The 16578-nt window shown below is 45.3% G+C and overlaps 1 protein-coding gene across 1 annotated transcript in view; it reads left to right on the top strand.

The window, feature by feature from the left end:
- Positions 1 to 16578, top strand: part of LOC310814696 (collectin-12-like) — a 32143-nt gene that overhangs the window by 2184 nt on the left and 13381 nt on the right. The gene's annotated exons all lie outside the window — the stretch shown is intronic.

The raw sequence follows: 16578 nt of genomic DNA, 5'->3' as shown, positions 1-16578 counted from the left end.
GCTGACAGCCTGTGCGGTCCAGCCCACCACATACAGGCCCAAGAGCAGCACTCACAGACGACACTGCTTCATAAACACACACACACACACTCACTCACTCACTCACTCACTTTGCAACACACACACACCACACACACACACGCATGCATGCACCCACACACACACACACACGCACGCACGCGCACGCACACACACACACACACACACACACACACACACACACACACACCACACACATACACGCATGCATGCACACACACACACACACACACACACACACACACAATCACACACACACACACACACACACACACACACACTTATGTCCTCCTGGGAGACGGAGTGCTTCATCATTGTGCTGTTCGATCCAAGCAGTAAATTGGGAGCCTCTCTGTCTTCCTCTCCGGAGGGAGTTGCTCCAGTGTAGTATGAGTCATACACACACACACACACACACACACACACACACACACACACACACACACACACACACAGTCGGGCTCAGGTCCATGAGTGTGGACGAGGGAGCAGCGGGTCCCCACTGTTTACCCCGGCACCAGTGGAGACGAACTCAAACTGTGTTAAAACACAAGCTCCCTCATCAAAGTGTCACCCGAGAGGAAGCATCCTGTTTGTCTTTCTGTGAGCGTGTGACGCGAGCCCCGGCTCATGAAGCTAGATTAGAGCTATGGGGAAGGGGGCCAAGGCCAGCTCGCTTTTAAGTTTATTTAAATGAACTGTGGACATGTGGAGGGGTATGATGAACAGAGAAGGGCCTGGCCTGGTGGAGCAGCTGAACTCTGAGCAGCCGGCCCGGGGTGTTGTTTGGTTGTTGGCCCTGGGAGGACAGTGGCAGCTGTTGGACTATAGGCTGCTCCTAATGATTGTTCTTGACTTGTTGTGCAAGAGAGATGCTATCGTGCAGACTATCATAGTGTATTTATCGTCAGTCTTCAAGTATGTTTGTAACCTTTGCACTCTTGAGGAAATGAACCATTTGTTTTTCTCTCTGGTCTCTCTGGTCTCTGGTAGAGTTTTAATGCATCATAGTGCATTTGGGTTTTAGTGAATGTTGCATGTGTTGATAACACTCTATAGAGTGGCTGCCAGGTTAAACATGGATAGGGACGTCTAGACATTGTCCAGGGACAGAACACACTTAATACATCTGGTTTCAGAGGATGCGTATGGGGGCAGAGATCTGATGTCTCTGCCCCCATGGTAGGGTTACCCAGCGTGGGTCATTGTCTGTTCTCTCGATGGGGGAGCTGAAGGTTGGCAGTGGTGCTCATGATGAATATTGGACATTTGTGGACATGGGAAAAGCCTGTTCCTGATTATGGAGTTTCATGTTGAGGAGTCATTGTAGCAGCGTCATTGTAGCAGCAGTTTTGATGTGTCTCACTGAATGTGAAATTATTGACCATGAAATCTCTCTGGTCCTGTTTGTTTACTTTATCTGTCTCCACTCTCAATTTGTTTATCAGATTTCTCTGGTATGTCCTTCCTCTTAGCCTCTTTTTGGGAAATTGGAGGGCTAGAGATAATTGGTCCCAGTGTTCTTATGAAAAATAGGCTAATCCACAAGACAGGTAGATAATTCACAGAGCATTCAGCCAGACACTGTTTCTCTGTGCTTCCTAACTCTCTCAGGGCAAGATGGCTGTATTTCATAGAGCGAAGTGAACTCAATCTTACCTCAGGCATTCCTCACAATGCAGAGACCTTGGAATCGTCGTATTAAAAAGCCAGAAGGTGTAATATCAACATACAAGTCCCACTAACACTTTGCGACCACATGTTGAATTGTGTTTATATGCTTTTGGTGGAGTCTCTGCAATTGCTGACACATGTACAGAGTCATCCGGGTAACCATTTAGCTCTCTCGGAGTGTTAGAACAAGCTTAGCAGATATGGCCATGGGTGTAAACACAGATACATATTAAACAGATATAGTACTGTACCTTTCGATAAGTATTTCTCACTCTCTCACAAATGCACAAGCATGCACATGCACATGCACATGCACATGCACATGCACATGCACATGCACATACACACAATCATGCACACACACACACACACACACACACACACACACACACAGGCTGAGTGAATTCATATGGTATTCCCATCTCTCTCCCTGCCAAATTGAAGCCAGCTCAAAAACCTCCCCAGTCCTCAAGGTTTCGACATATTTATTTTTCTGTGGGGGGTTGACATAGGAAGGCCATTAGAATAAGAAAAAACGGACTGTGCTTTAGCTGAACCCCCACAGCCCCTTTTAAGCTTGGATGAAGGAGATGTGTCATGGGCTAAGGAGCCATCTTGGCCTTCACCACCAACCTGGGCATTACTTTCAGATCTTCTACAGCTGGCTAGTGATATGGATGAGTGGTCTCAGGATTGTTTTTCATTAGAGGGCTTTCATGTCAGTCCCCAGGTAGAGAACAGAGGACAGGACCACTCAGGCAGATGTAGAGAGGTGATTGTTCTGAGCGTCTGTCATGGTAGGGTGTACCTCAGGGATGTGTGGTGGGACCTGTGAGAGTTTCTCCTCTCCCCACCACCACATCTGGGTTTGGTGAGCCGGGCCAGGCGTCCTGCGGACGGCATTAAACCCGGAGTGTGCTGATCTGTTTCCTGCACTTGTTATGGTTTCTTCGGCGTAGGCCCGGTACATTCCTGGACTGGAGCGCGGTGCTGAATGGGGTCTGTTCCAAGGTGCCCAGCTGTGTCAGCATAACCAGTGGCTTGGTTCGGTCCAATGGACCTCTCTGGCAAGGAACACAATGCGTGCAAACCCTCCCCCACCCCGTCTCACCTTCCATTTCCCCTCTATAACCTCTGTCCATGCACCATGCTTGGTAAAATGGGGGAAAATTCATTAGTTTACTTTTGATTGACATTGAGTAAGACTTACTGTATGCTGTGTCATGTGGTGCTATGCAGTGTTATGATGTGGAATGCACTTTTATGTGGGGCTCTTACTTAAGTTGTGCCTCTGTAGCACTCCCCATATTGTTCTCTGTTCAAATTCCATGGTAGGTTTTGATTACCCTTTATTATTGTAAAAGAATGCCTTAAATGCTTAACATGCAGACTTTGAGGCTTTCATTAGACAAGAGAGCAGGGAATCCCTCAGACTGGATGTGACTCTTTCAAGATGTGTTTATTTTCTCTTTCTCTCTCTCTCTCTCTCTCTCTCTCTCTCTCTCTCTCTCTCTCTCTCTCTCTCTCTCTCTTTTAATTATCTTTCTCTGAGGGGCAATTCAGGCTTACCATAATCAGATGATTTGTTGATGCCAACATCTTTCCTCCATTGTCTTTGCTACATTACTGTATTCTTCTAGTTCTCATTGTATTACTACAATATTGCATGACCAAGAACTAGACATGTCTCTCTGTCTGACTGCTGAAACTGCATTAACCACACTTAACCTGAGTTTGACCTGACCGATTTGTGACCATGTTGGGTCAACCACCTGTGCACCTCCTACTAAGCTGGAGAAAGCGGAGAGAGATGGGAAAGTACTTATGGAAGTCACCCAGGGCCAAGGCTACAAACCTGAGGCTCAACCTAGTAAAACACTCCTCCAGACCTGGGAGATGAGAGAGAAAAGGAGGAGAGAGAAAAGAGAGAAAGAGAGGGTGAAGGAAAGAGTAAGAATGAGAGAGGGAAGGGCAGAGAGAAAGAGGGAGAGAGAGAGAGAATTAACATTTTGTCAGGGGAGGTGGTAAAAACCGTAAATCTCAAGCTGAAGCATAACATTTAAAATCCAGTTGTTAAAGAGAACAGGACATGTTCTTAATTTCACTTCTCCGGCTCTGAGTGCAACATTCAAGAATGCCTTACGTATTCTCTTTCTCTGTCCAGGGAGAAGAAATGTCACATTGAGAGTATAAACCAAGCTGTTGAACCTGGAACTGGAGTAGTCTAGTCACAGACATGATATACAGGGCTTTCCTGGTCTGGTTAGGGAGAATCCTACACCAGAGGAGAAACAGGGGGGATGGGGGGAGAGAGATAACATTGATGAGGAGAATGAGCAAGAAGAGAGCAGAAGAAGGTGAGCAAGAGGTGCTGAGAGACAGAGGGGGGGATTTCATCCCGGGAGAGAGGAAGGGAGTGAAAAGGAATAGGGAAGAAAAGGTGGAGGAAAACTAGGCTGTTGAAAGATAAGAGCAGGAAGAGGATGGATGGCTTTGGAGGAGGGAAAGGGGACCTCTTTGTGGTGAGATAAGACTGTCCAAGATCGAGTTACGCTCGCTCTGTGTGTGTGTGTGTGTGTGTGTGTGTGTGTGTGTGTGTGTGTGTGTGTGTGTGTGTGTGTGTGTGTGTTTGTGTGTGCGTGTGTGTGTGTGTGTGCGTTCCCACCCACTGAGAGAGAGAGATGTGGGAGTCAAGGTTTTTACAATGAGACTCAGCTGGGCAGTGTGTTTATATGGGGCAGGAGCTGCAGATGGAGTGGTCATTCACCTTTTATACACTCACACACTCACAGCTCTGAGAGCTCATAGAGATAGTATTTTAGTATTGTTGTGGACTTAGATGTTCCTTTGGCACATTGGAGCACCAAAGCAACTCATAAAAAGTTGTTTCCCAGACACACACACATACACATACATACATACACACACACACACACACACACACACACACACACACACACACACACACACACACACACACACACACACACACACACACACACACACACAGTGACTCCAGCCATTGAGGCCTACCTCAGACAGACAGTCATAATTCATTCCCATCGATTTAGAATCTCACAGAAATATCTAAACCGGGAGAAAGGGCCAAGTGGAAAATGGCGTGAGATCATAGAGGACAGATTTATCACTTCTTTACAGACAGTCCTCCATCCATGGGCTCATCATCAGACCAGCCCTTCACCTCACAACACAGATCCAAATAGGATATTTTAGGAGACCAGAGATTGTTCGTTTTGACACCAACACAGAGATCAAAGATACATACATTACAACAGACACTCTGGCACTCTAGAACAACAGAACCTGTAGAGAAAAGCATTAACGCATTGGAAGAAGCTCTCTCGGTCTCCTTCACCAGAGTGGAGCAGTAGGTGGTGTTAATCCAGGCGTTGTAGATGAGGGGTGAGTGAGTGCGGGTGATCAGTGATGTTTATGCCAGAATAACACATGTGCTGGTGGTTAGATCTGATTATCATTCCGCTCTGTGATCCGCTGTGTGTCAGCGATTCTCTGACTCACCTGAGTGTGAGGAAAACCAGCAGACCTGTACAATAACCCCCCCACCACCTCCACCAACCCCCTACTACAACTCTCAGAGGCCCCTCTGTACCCCTAATAACCCCATCTGTGTCCTTGATGTGACCCACATACACATGCTGTAGAGGACTTTCTCATGTTTGAATTAGGTTTAATGTCCCTGTCCCCGCCCCGTCCCCCCCTCCTGCTTTAGAGCCCTTTTCAAGCAGGGGGTCTGCCTCTCTGATCCAAAAATTAACATTGAAATAACAGAATGGGTAGAAGCCGTGCCAGGACACCTGCGTACCTTTAAGGTCTCCTGTGAAAAGGAGTATATTACACTTGGCAAGCCTGTAGGTCTTTGTTCTGGAGGCTGGTGCTGCACTATATACCCATAAAAATTATTCCAAGCTGAAGGTGTGTGTGTGTGTGTGTGTGTGTGTGTGTGTGTGTGTGTGTGTGTGTGTGTGTGTGTGTGTGTGTGTGTGTGTGTGTGTGTGTGTGTGTGTGTGTGTGTGTGTGTGTGACTGTGTGTGTGTGCATGCACGTGTGTGAATGAGTGTAATAATAAAAGTTCTAAAGACCTCAGGCTCCAAAATCACACACATGTTAATGATGAATTTGGGGATTCTAATTTCTTCTAGTTTAGCATAGTAATAAAGATCCTGAATCTGTTTTTCAGAGTCTGAAACGTTAATGAAAGAAAGAAATTGACTGAGAGAACTGCCAAGATCAACCTACTGCTTCCTGGTTTGAAAAATGGAGTTGAAGTGGAGAAGAGATGTATTCTGTTCCAAATCCCAGTCAAAGCCATAATGACTATCACATTTTCAGACGTGGCCAAGACTCAGATGGATGGAATTTGCTGTAATATATTCTGTTTTGGGCACTTTTCTGAACCTATTTTTTTGCATTCTGTACGTGCTTATCCCACTTGATGCAAAGTATTTCATAGAAAAGAGTGGGTTTATGGTAATAGTGTTGGTAAAAGCAGTATCCACGATGAAAGTTGGTTCCAAAGACAACATTTGATATAGAATTCTGTCCTCCTACGATGTTAGTCCGGGAACATCTGGACCTCACAGTAATGTGGTCCATCACCACAAGTAAGACTGTGTGACCATACATGCCCATGCCAGCCTCAACAACAGAACAGGCCAGTCCAGTCCCTTTCAGGCTCCAACAGCTCTCTCATTGGGCAGAAAAAGACCACTTACACACAACACAATCGGAACTGATTGAACTGATTGGTGAGGTCAGTATTGTTCTCTCTATTCTACTCTCTCTCACCTCACTACTCTCTCTGTTTCCATCTTTAAACGTCAGTGCCCTGTGTTAAGGCTTGAGTCTTGTTTTCAAGATAGTTTATTAGTTGACTGAAAGTATTTGCGGAAGTTAGGGAGAGAAGTGTTCTCTTGAGTCCATCCTCCAAAATTCATATAGCATACCAAACAAACCCATTGATAGGGGTATAATTTTTAAACCTTTGTCTGTTGTTGATTAGTGTTTCCAGTAGGTGGTATTTACTTGAAGTGAGTCATCACCACCCAGATGTCTGACAGTCAGATGTCTACTCTGGATCCATCTGCTCTGATTGGCTGAACGTTGGTCTGATGTCACTGGAGAGCATGCCACTCTCTTGTCTGGCGTGTGTCTGTCTGCGGAGGCCTTGGTGGCATACATATAGTCACACACACACGCACGCACGCACGCACGCACGCACGTACGCATGCACACACACATACACACACCTGTACACACACACACACACACACACACACACACACACACTGTTACTGTCCAACTGCGGCATCCGATGGCCTGCCCCCTGGCCCATCTAACCACAGATGTGGTAGGCCACCCAGGTGGAACTCCAACACCCACGATGCACCATTAGTAGACAGCTTCTATTGTTACATCCCTCAGATTACAGCCCATGGCTTTTATGGTGGGCCTTCTTTCCTCTGCAGGTTGATCTGTTGATGTTGGAAGCTGCTCAGGTTCTGGAGAAAAACATCTATTTATGTAATTTATCATCCTCCATGTGGTTTCCTCTCATTCAAATGTGTCCGTATGGAATCGTGCTCCCAGACAATTCACAGGAGTTTTTCTAATTTATCTTTCAATCTTTCAGATCTGATTTGCGTCCAAGTGAAAGTTAGATTTTGAGCGGACAGTTTATTTGCCCTTTCTAGCTAAAAGTTCAATGACTCTGTTCGTCAATCTCCTTACCTCAGTTTAACACCAAGATAATCTGACCTCCAATGTCTTTCATGTACTTCATATTTGTTTCCAGCAATGAAGAATCGTTTTACAGATGAATATGTTAAGCACTTGAAAAGCCATTAATCTAACTCCAAATATATACCACACTGATATTTTACTGTCCATCTAACCGGCCTCCATGTTCTGTACAAGTCACACAGAGAGTCAGAATGACAGAGTTTATTACAACCTAACCTTAAAACCCTGAAATCATAGAGTGTCTTATTCCAGGATGACCATAAGCCAAGAAAACCAAACCTCAACCGTCACCAGAGTGGTGAGAACAGAGCACTTGGTCACATGGGAATGCTAGCCTCCTTCTGAAGCAGGAAGTCTGTCCTCATTGCCTAAGCTGTGAGGAAGGACTACAGTCAAACAAGTTTCCTCACTAGAGTTTTACCAAAGAGTGAAGGAGGTAAAATAGGTGAGCTCTCCATATGGCTCTCTAACTGAGGGATGTGGCCAAGCTAGTGATGAGTTTGGCTGATGTGCACCGGGGCAGTAAAACTGTTGGCCCAATGTGACTCTCTCAGCCTCCTTCCTGTTAACTATCTCAAGAATCTGCCTAACACTTTTATGGCCTCATGGTTTTATCTGGCCCCACATCTGCAGCATTGAAGCGGACCAGGTATATTGTCAGTCTATGTCACAGAACAAAAGCATAAACTACTCAGATTAAACTACATTGTTGTTCTGGCGGCAGTGTACTGTAACAAGCTATGAGACAATATCAAGCCCAGCAGTGTACTGAAAACATCACACTTTGTGTGTGTGTGTGTATGTGTGTGTGTGTGTGTGTGTGTGTGTGTGTGTGTGTGTGTGTGTGTGTGTGTGTGTGTGTGTGTGTGTGTGTGTGTGTGTGTGTGTGTGTGCGCGGCGTGCGTGTGCACTCTATGTGTGACTGGGCTGATTTAAGTAGAACCTCATGGCTCTTCTGAAGTTAAATCACTACTGGCAGTGGAACTGCTTTTAAGAGTTCCACTTTCTCCATCCATCTCTCTGTCCCATTGTGTTTCACACTCACGCACACAAGCTGTCATACACAGCATGCAATGAAATAGGCACGCACATACTCACTTAATACTGAAATGAAGTCTTCATACTCAATACTGTCACACAGTCATACACCGCATGCAGTCCAATGGTCATGCGCATACAGTACTCACCTTTCACTGAAATGCACATAGGGCTACTCAGCCCACAGTCAGACAATCATACTTAATCGTTCTTCACACAGTATGCAAGTCACATGCACACATGCTGTGATTTGGTCGGGGGCACAGAGTCGAAGTGTGTTTGGGTCAGGGGTTTTAATTGATGCCTGGATAGTGGTTGGATTTGCCCCCAAAATAGTTGACTCTTGAGTCTCAAGAGTCGGCGTCAACACCAATTTTGAGAGGGAGAAGAATCGACTCCTGCTTAAGTCGACCCTGTGACTCCAAATTCCACTGCTAATTTATGTCTGAGACAACAAAAACGGTAGATAATGTCTTGTAGAGAACAGCAATCTTCTCCAAATGCATCGCTAGCCCAGTCAAATAATTTTTAAGCCCATATGTACACATCCTGACATTGCTGTTTTAGTAATTTTGGGACAATTTGCTAATTTGGAGTCAGAGTCGAGAAGAGTCGACTCCATCAACCTCGGAAAGCAGGAGTCGGGTCAGGGCCGATTCCCAAAATCCTGGAGTCGTACACCACGATGCTCAGGGGAGGTAGCAGCAGTGGAGGGGATTGAGGGTTGGGCTGAGACTCAGAGAGTAGCATGCATCTCCATCTTTATGAGGAGTGAGCTCAGCCTGGACATGTGAGTGTTGTCATGTTGCACAGGGGGGAGTTCATTTGCACTGCTCAATAAAACCAAGTTTACAACCACCAGTATGTTTTTTATGGTGTATTAGGAAGTCAACGTGAACTTGTTGGACACAATGACTGTATAAAAGGTTGGACACGGACTGAACAATTTGAGCTAACAAGGCCCCTGGATACTGCTATGGTTACCGTCAGTCGAGACAGATGCGCAGAAGTAAGGACGAAACAGAGAGAGAGGGAGTGAAAATGTGTGTGTGTGTGTGTGTGTGTGTGTGTGTGTGTGTGTGTGTGTGTGTGTGTGTGTGTGTGTGTGTGTGTGTGTGTGTGTGTGTGTGTGAGAGAGAGAGAGAGAGAGCGATAGAGAGCACACACTAAAAGATGCTGTTCCCAATTCCCAAATGTCACCACCAAAGGTCCAGCAGCAGCAACACAAAGAGCCAGTCAGAAAATGGCACGGCCCAAATACCAGCTCATGGCTTATTGTTTCAGCTGTGCATCAAAGAACAAATATCTTCTTGTTTGTTTTATTAACTTTTTTCTCCAACTAGTTACATTTAGCTGTTTATTTGGGATTGACATTCTGCCCTCACTCTGTCATCACTGGGGGGTTTTGTGGTTTCTGACCCATTTTGATTGGCATCTGAAGGAGCCAGTAGGAGATCAGACCCAGGAGGATTGAGGCCAATGAGATGAGTCAGTTTCTGGAGCAGCAGAGGGACCCGGTTCCAACCATTACAAGAATGTTCAACTGAGCGTAGAGCATGTAGGAAGGTTCTGGAAATCAGCGTAGAATTTATGAAAGGGAAGGGGAAAGACATACAGTTAGGTATATATATTTAGATTTTGTTATTTTAGCTGTTTACCAAAACATATTCAAGTTACAGTTATATAATGAATATGGGCTTAAAGTGCGGACTCTCAGCTTTAATTTGAGGGTATTCACATCCAAATTGGAGGAAGGGTTTTGGAATTAAAGCTCTTTAATATATAGCCCCCTCTTTTTCAAGGGAAAAGTAATTGGACAATTGACTCAAAAGCAGGTTCATGGACAGGTGTGGGCTATTCCTTTGTTATTTCTTTATCAATTTCAATTAAGCAGGTAAAAGGTCTGAGTTGATTCCAAGTGTGGCATTTGCATTTGGAAGCTGTTGCTGTAAACGCACAACATGCGGTCAAAGGAGCTCACAATGCAAGTGAAACAGGCCATCCTTACACTGCAAAAACAAAAAAATCCATTAGAGAGATAGCGGCAACATTAGGAGTGGCCAAATCAACAGTTTGGTACATTTTGAGAGAAAAAGAACGCACTGGCGAGCTCAGCAACACAAAAAGGCCTAAATGTCCACGGAAGACAACAGTGGTGGATGATCACAGGATCCTTCACATGGTAAAGAAAAACCCCTTCACAACACCTAGCCAAGTGAAGAACACTCTCCAGGAGGTAGGCATATCATTATCTAAGTCTACCATAAAGAGATGTCTTCACAAGAGCAAATATAGAGGGATCACCACAAGGTGCAAACCATTCATAAGCCTCAAGAATAGAAAGGCCAGATTAGACTTTGCTAAAAAAACATCTAAAAAAGCCAGCCCACATCTGGAACAGCACTCTTTGGACAGATGAAACTACAGTAAACCTGCACCAGCATGATGGGAAGAAAAAAGTATGGAGAAGGCTTGGAACTGCTCATGGTCCGAAGCATACCACATCATCTATAAAACACAGTGGGGGCAGTGTGATGGCATGGACATGCATGGCTTCCAATGGCACTGGGTCACTGGTGTTTATTGATGATGTGACAGAAGACAGAAGCAGGCGGATGAATTCCGAAGTGTTTATACTGTCTGTTCAGATTCAGCCAAATTCAGCAAAGTTGATTGGACGGCGCTTCACAGTACAGATGGACAATGACCCAAAACATACTGTGAAAGCAACCCAAGAGTTTTTTAAGGCAAAGAAGTGGAATATTCTGCAATGGCTGAGTCAATCACCTGATCTCAACCTGATCGAGCAAGCATTTCACTTGCTGAGGACTACACTAAAGGCAGAAAGACCCACGAACAAACAACAACTGAAGACAGCTGCAGTAAAGGCCTGGCAAAGCAGGAGGAAACCCAGCATTTGGTGATGTCCATGGGTTCCAGACTTCAGGCAGTCATTGCCTGCAAAGGATTACAAATTAACATTTTATTTATGATTATGTTAATTTGTCTAATTACATTTGAGCCCCTGAAAATAGGGGACTGTGTATAAAAATGGTTGCAATTCCTAAACGTTTCATACAATATATTTTTTCAACCCCTTGAATTAAAGCTGAAAGTCTGCACTTCAATTGCATCTCAATTGTTTCATTTCAAATCCATTGTGGTGGCCTACAGAGCCAAAATTATGAAAATTGTGTCACTGTCCAAATATTTCCGGATCTAACTGTACATCCCTGCCAACACATCTCAGTGTTGAAAATGCTGACTGGAGGGAAATCACAGTTTCTCACTTTTTCAAATGTTGCTGTGTCTCTCTTTAACTTTTGAGATGATGTTGAATTGAGTGTGGACATGTTGCACTTTATGTTTTATGCCTCCACAGTTGAATAGCAGACCGTTCGTTTTGTAGGCACGGTTTTAGAGTTATGTTGAAATGTAGTTTAAATTTCTCTGCTTCAGTCCATGTTTCATCTGGCAATGTAATGTTAGTTATCAATCCTTCCAGTACTTTCTTCTAAAGTTCTCTATTTTTATTTTCAGCATGACGCTGATGGTGGTCGCTAACCATTGGGCCACACACACAGACACACACACACACACACACACACACACACACACACACACACACACGCACACACACACACACACACACACACAGTAAGAGACAGCATCGTTGGGGGTGGGGGGGGGGGCTTGAACCCCTTGTTTTGCTTTGTAACTAAAACCTAAGTCAATCCTTCGGCCCCAAATCCCCTAGCTGAGAGAGGCCATACTACCACCAAGCCCCCCTTCTCCCCCTCCATTGTTGATATAGTTTTCTGGAAAGATGACCTGTTTGTGTAACTGACAGCAGCCAAAGCTGAGCCTGTACAGAGACCCAGTGAGGGCCCCTAGCAGGGGTGGGGGCGGGGTGGGTTAAGCAGGAGCACCAGTAGATACTGCTGTCTGCCTGCCTGCCTGCCTGCCTGCCTGCCTGCTTGCCTGCCTGCCTGCCTGCCTGCTTGCCTGCCTGCCTGCCTGCCTGCCTGCTTGCCTGCCTGCTTGCTTGCCTGCTTGCCTGCTGCATGCCTTCCAGTGTGGCAGCAACTCATCTGAAAACCATTTCAGAGGTGTTTATTTCTTTACCTTCACTGGATCAGATGGTGAGAAGTCATTATGCCCTGTGAGGAGCCGGGGAAATTGGCTGGCTCCGTCTTTCCAGGACATGGTATTACTACCAGCACATTAGAGGCACCTCTTATCTGTTTCTCTCTTATTTCTTTCTTTATGTCTCTGTATCTCAGCATCTGGTAGATTTAGGGCAAAGCCTTAGAGAACCATGTAAGAGCACATACTTACTACAGGAGTACAGTGAAAACTGTATGACAATTTAAGAATTAGACAATGTAAAGACATCATATATTGAGACCTGATGTAGTAATATGACAGAATGGCTCTCTGGGTAGAATGCTGAGATTCTCTCTCTGGAGACGTGGCAGATCTCTGTGTCTGACATTCCTAAGCTAAGCTCATACACTGTCATGCACACACACACACACACACACACACACACACACACACACACACACACACACACACACACACACACACACACACTGCTGTCCCAAAGAGCTGCTAGCTGGCCACACTGTAGCGTGACAAGAGTTACTGTCTGTTCACTCCACTGTTACAGCTACATCCTCTCTGCTTTCTTTCCTCCTCTCTCTGTGTCTCTCTCTTCATCTCTCTCTTGGTTCCACTTTGTTCTCCCTCTCTCCATTGATCACTTCCTGTCTCTCTCTTTCCTTCCCCTCATCCTCCTGTATCTCCATCTCAGCCTCCCCCTCCTTCCCTCCCTCTTTCCCTCCCTCCCTCCTCAATCATTACTGCTAGCATCCCGCCTGGCTTGTCTCGTGGTGGTGGTGTTGGTGGTAAGGGAGGCGTATGGTTTCCATCACATGTAATAAAAGAGATGAAGCCTAAATCAGGCCACACATGCAGTAAGGGATGGTGTCAGTTTCCTGCATGGGGCCCCAAGAGCCTCAGAGCCCCCTGGCCCTATTCTCTGGCTCCCTTTGATGACATCATTGGCAGGTAGAGGCCCTAAGTGAACACAGTGGGCATGTTCTGGATCCAATTCAACCCACACTGTTAAACAGTCAAGTCATTAGGTAGTCCATGTCGCCAGGAGTAGTAGGGAACATGATGGGGTGGACTAGCCATTGAGTACGTACTGCATGGAGGCCCAGGCCCAGTTTAGAATCTGGGTGTAGAGTTTAACCAACCCCCTGAGCCACTGTGGCTCATCTCCCCCCATGCCCATAGCAAGATCCTAATGGGAATCAGAGATGGGTCTCTTCAGTGCCCATCAAAGGAATTATTACACACACACACACACACACACACACACACACACACACACACACACACACGCACACACACATTGTCTCACTCTTTGCAGTATTCCTCCATGCCATTGAGGAAAGCAGAGCTATATACAGTATGAGTCATTCATTGAACCATCCTCCCCCTCCACACTGTAAAACAAAATCTTGGCTGGGTTTACAGTGTATCAAACGATCGTATTAAACTTCTAATTTCTGTTTGAGCTAACAAGGGACAGATGGGACTGAAGGATTGCAGCTGTTTTAAACCAATTGTGAACAAGTTAAATGTTTAGCATGACTTACAAAACAAATTCAACCAATCTAACAGTATTGTCCAGAGTTTTGTAGACACATTTTGTTCCTTTTTTGCACTCAGGAGGGGACTGTCCTGAACTCCCCTCTCTGTCTTACTGTCTACAAACATACTATGCCAGTGATTCAGTTTCACATAACAATGTACTGATTGCCCTCTTGGATTTGATGTGTTTTCTGATTCCTGGAAAGGGTTGTGTGTGTGTTAGGCAAGGCAGAGCTCCAAAACACTCGGAGCCTGACCTCAGTTCACAGCGCTGTGTTCTCATCCGTTACTATAGCGTCCCTGCTGGTATTTACTGTAAATAAACGTTGTCTTTAATGAGCAAGGTTCATATATCATTCCTGCTCTGCCATTGCCCGAGGGATGTCAATTAGCCTGTTTGGGAGCGAATGAATGGTCAGCTTGAGGAGGGAGAACCAGATGATGAAGCTTTTGCTAGGATTTGGTTTCAGGAAGTTCAACTTTGGTTAGAGATATAGCTTGGGGACACAGTAACTAATGGTCTACTCTAGTGTGACCAAGGTAGATGTTGTCAGGATGTCATATCAACTCAATGGCATTAGCAGAACAATACTCTGCCTTGTCCATTCTTCACAGTCAATGACCACATGGATTTGAGGAGCGTTTTGTGTGCTTCTCTTGTTCAGGAAAAGTTATTTGTGTTCCGAGCATCATTATGACTTGCTGTGAGCAGTACAAATGTTGTCAGGCTGTGGTCTGGGTATCCTGGATGTTGGTTGTTGTGTGGTTGTGGTTGACGGGGATAAACTGTGCTGCTGGCGGGAAAGGAACCACTGTCCGGTTTAATGAGGAGCAACCAGGCTGAAGGGAACCATGATCGGAACCATGATCGGAAACGGATAGAGAGAGTGTTGTCAAACTGTGAACAAGGAGGCAGCCATTCACCACTGTTTCCATTTGTCTAGAGACTCCATATTGATATGATATTATTCCTAAGAATTTTAAACAATAACTGCCAGTGTATACTTTTCAGATATTCATTGAGCAGATAGTCATCTCATGTTAAATATGCAGCAGATCAACAACATACTGTACACAGACTAGAGCACTTTAAGAAGCCATTGCACTTAAACATCAGTGTCTAAATAGGATCATATATATAAAAGATTCTGTCTTCATTGTTGAGATCTATGGATCTGGCTTCTTCTGCCTCATTCATAGGACAAAGACCTTGCTTTGTGCACACTGTCCATATGTCAGATGCAGGGAAGGCTGGTGGAGGTAGAAATCAGGTTCATTGTAATGCATGGAATGGAATGAGGAATGGTATCAAACACGTGTGTACCAAAATCAAACACGTGGGTACCAATTTCTACCTCCACCAACCTCCACTGGTCAGATGGCTATGAACAACACCAATGAGAGAATCTGAAGGACATTGTATTTCATCCCATTGGTCAGCATGACCATGCTTTCCCAGGGAGTGGTGGTAATGTGTGTTGACCTGAGGCCAAGCATCTGTCACTGTTGTTGTGTTGTTGTTGTTGTGGTGGTGGTGGTGGTGGTGGTGGTGGTGGTGGTGGTGGTGGTGGTGGTGGTTGTCAGACTCTAGGCCCATCCAGGAAATGACCTGCTGTGAGACACAACAACAAGGTCGGGACCTCAGAACATAACCTCAGCCTGTGACTGAGAGGCAGCTCACTGGGGTGCAGAAAAACAGAGGGGTTCAACTGAACACAGCTGCCTCATCATTGCATAGCTGTGTCCTGATCTGCCCCCATTGTGGTCAGAACCAGATCCTTTCTCTAAATCTGACCAAACACAGGAGGAGGGAAGGAGCTGGGAAGCAGTGGGGGTTTCTTTGTTGTTGTGTTGTCAGTCATGTTTGTGTTTGGCCAGGTGTTGTCCATGTTTGACAGCCAACTATGTGAGCTCCGTTTATCCACAGTGTCTCCCAGCATACTTGCTGTAGCCTATGATGAATGAATTAGGTCTTCTTGTCTGTGTTGTACAACACAAATCATTCCTTACATAGTGTTCTGATTTGGTTTTGATGACATAGATTTATACACACACTGTCAATGTATTTAGGTTGGACAGCATTTCCTGGCAAAAACCTTTTTGTGTACTTAGAACTGATGGTCTCATATGCTTGTTTAACAGTGGGAACCGGCATTATGTTTGTACTCTAAACACATGTCAGCAGTTACAAATGTTCAGAAGCTTTAAAATCCACTTTAGCCTTGATGACCGCATCCACAGTGACCATTGCCACGATCTACATGATGAATGTAAACAAACCACTGAGTGAAGAAGAGCTTAGTGGCTGACCGATGTCCCTTAAAGGTACAGTCAGCTCTTCTCAGACCTGTTTGAGGTGTTTCTTAGTAACTCCACACACAG

The sequence above is a fragment of the Argentina silus genome (assembly GCF_951799395.1).
Source record: "Argentina silus genome assembly, chromosome: 1".
Lineage (NCBI taxonomy): Eukaryota > Metazoa > Chordata > Actinopteri > Argentiniformes > Argentinidae > Argentina > Argentina silus.
This window is presented reverse-complemented; position numbering and strand designations above follow the sequence as displayed.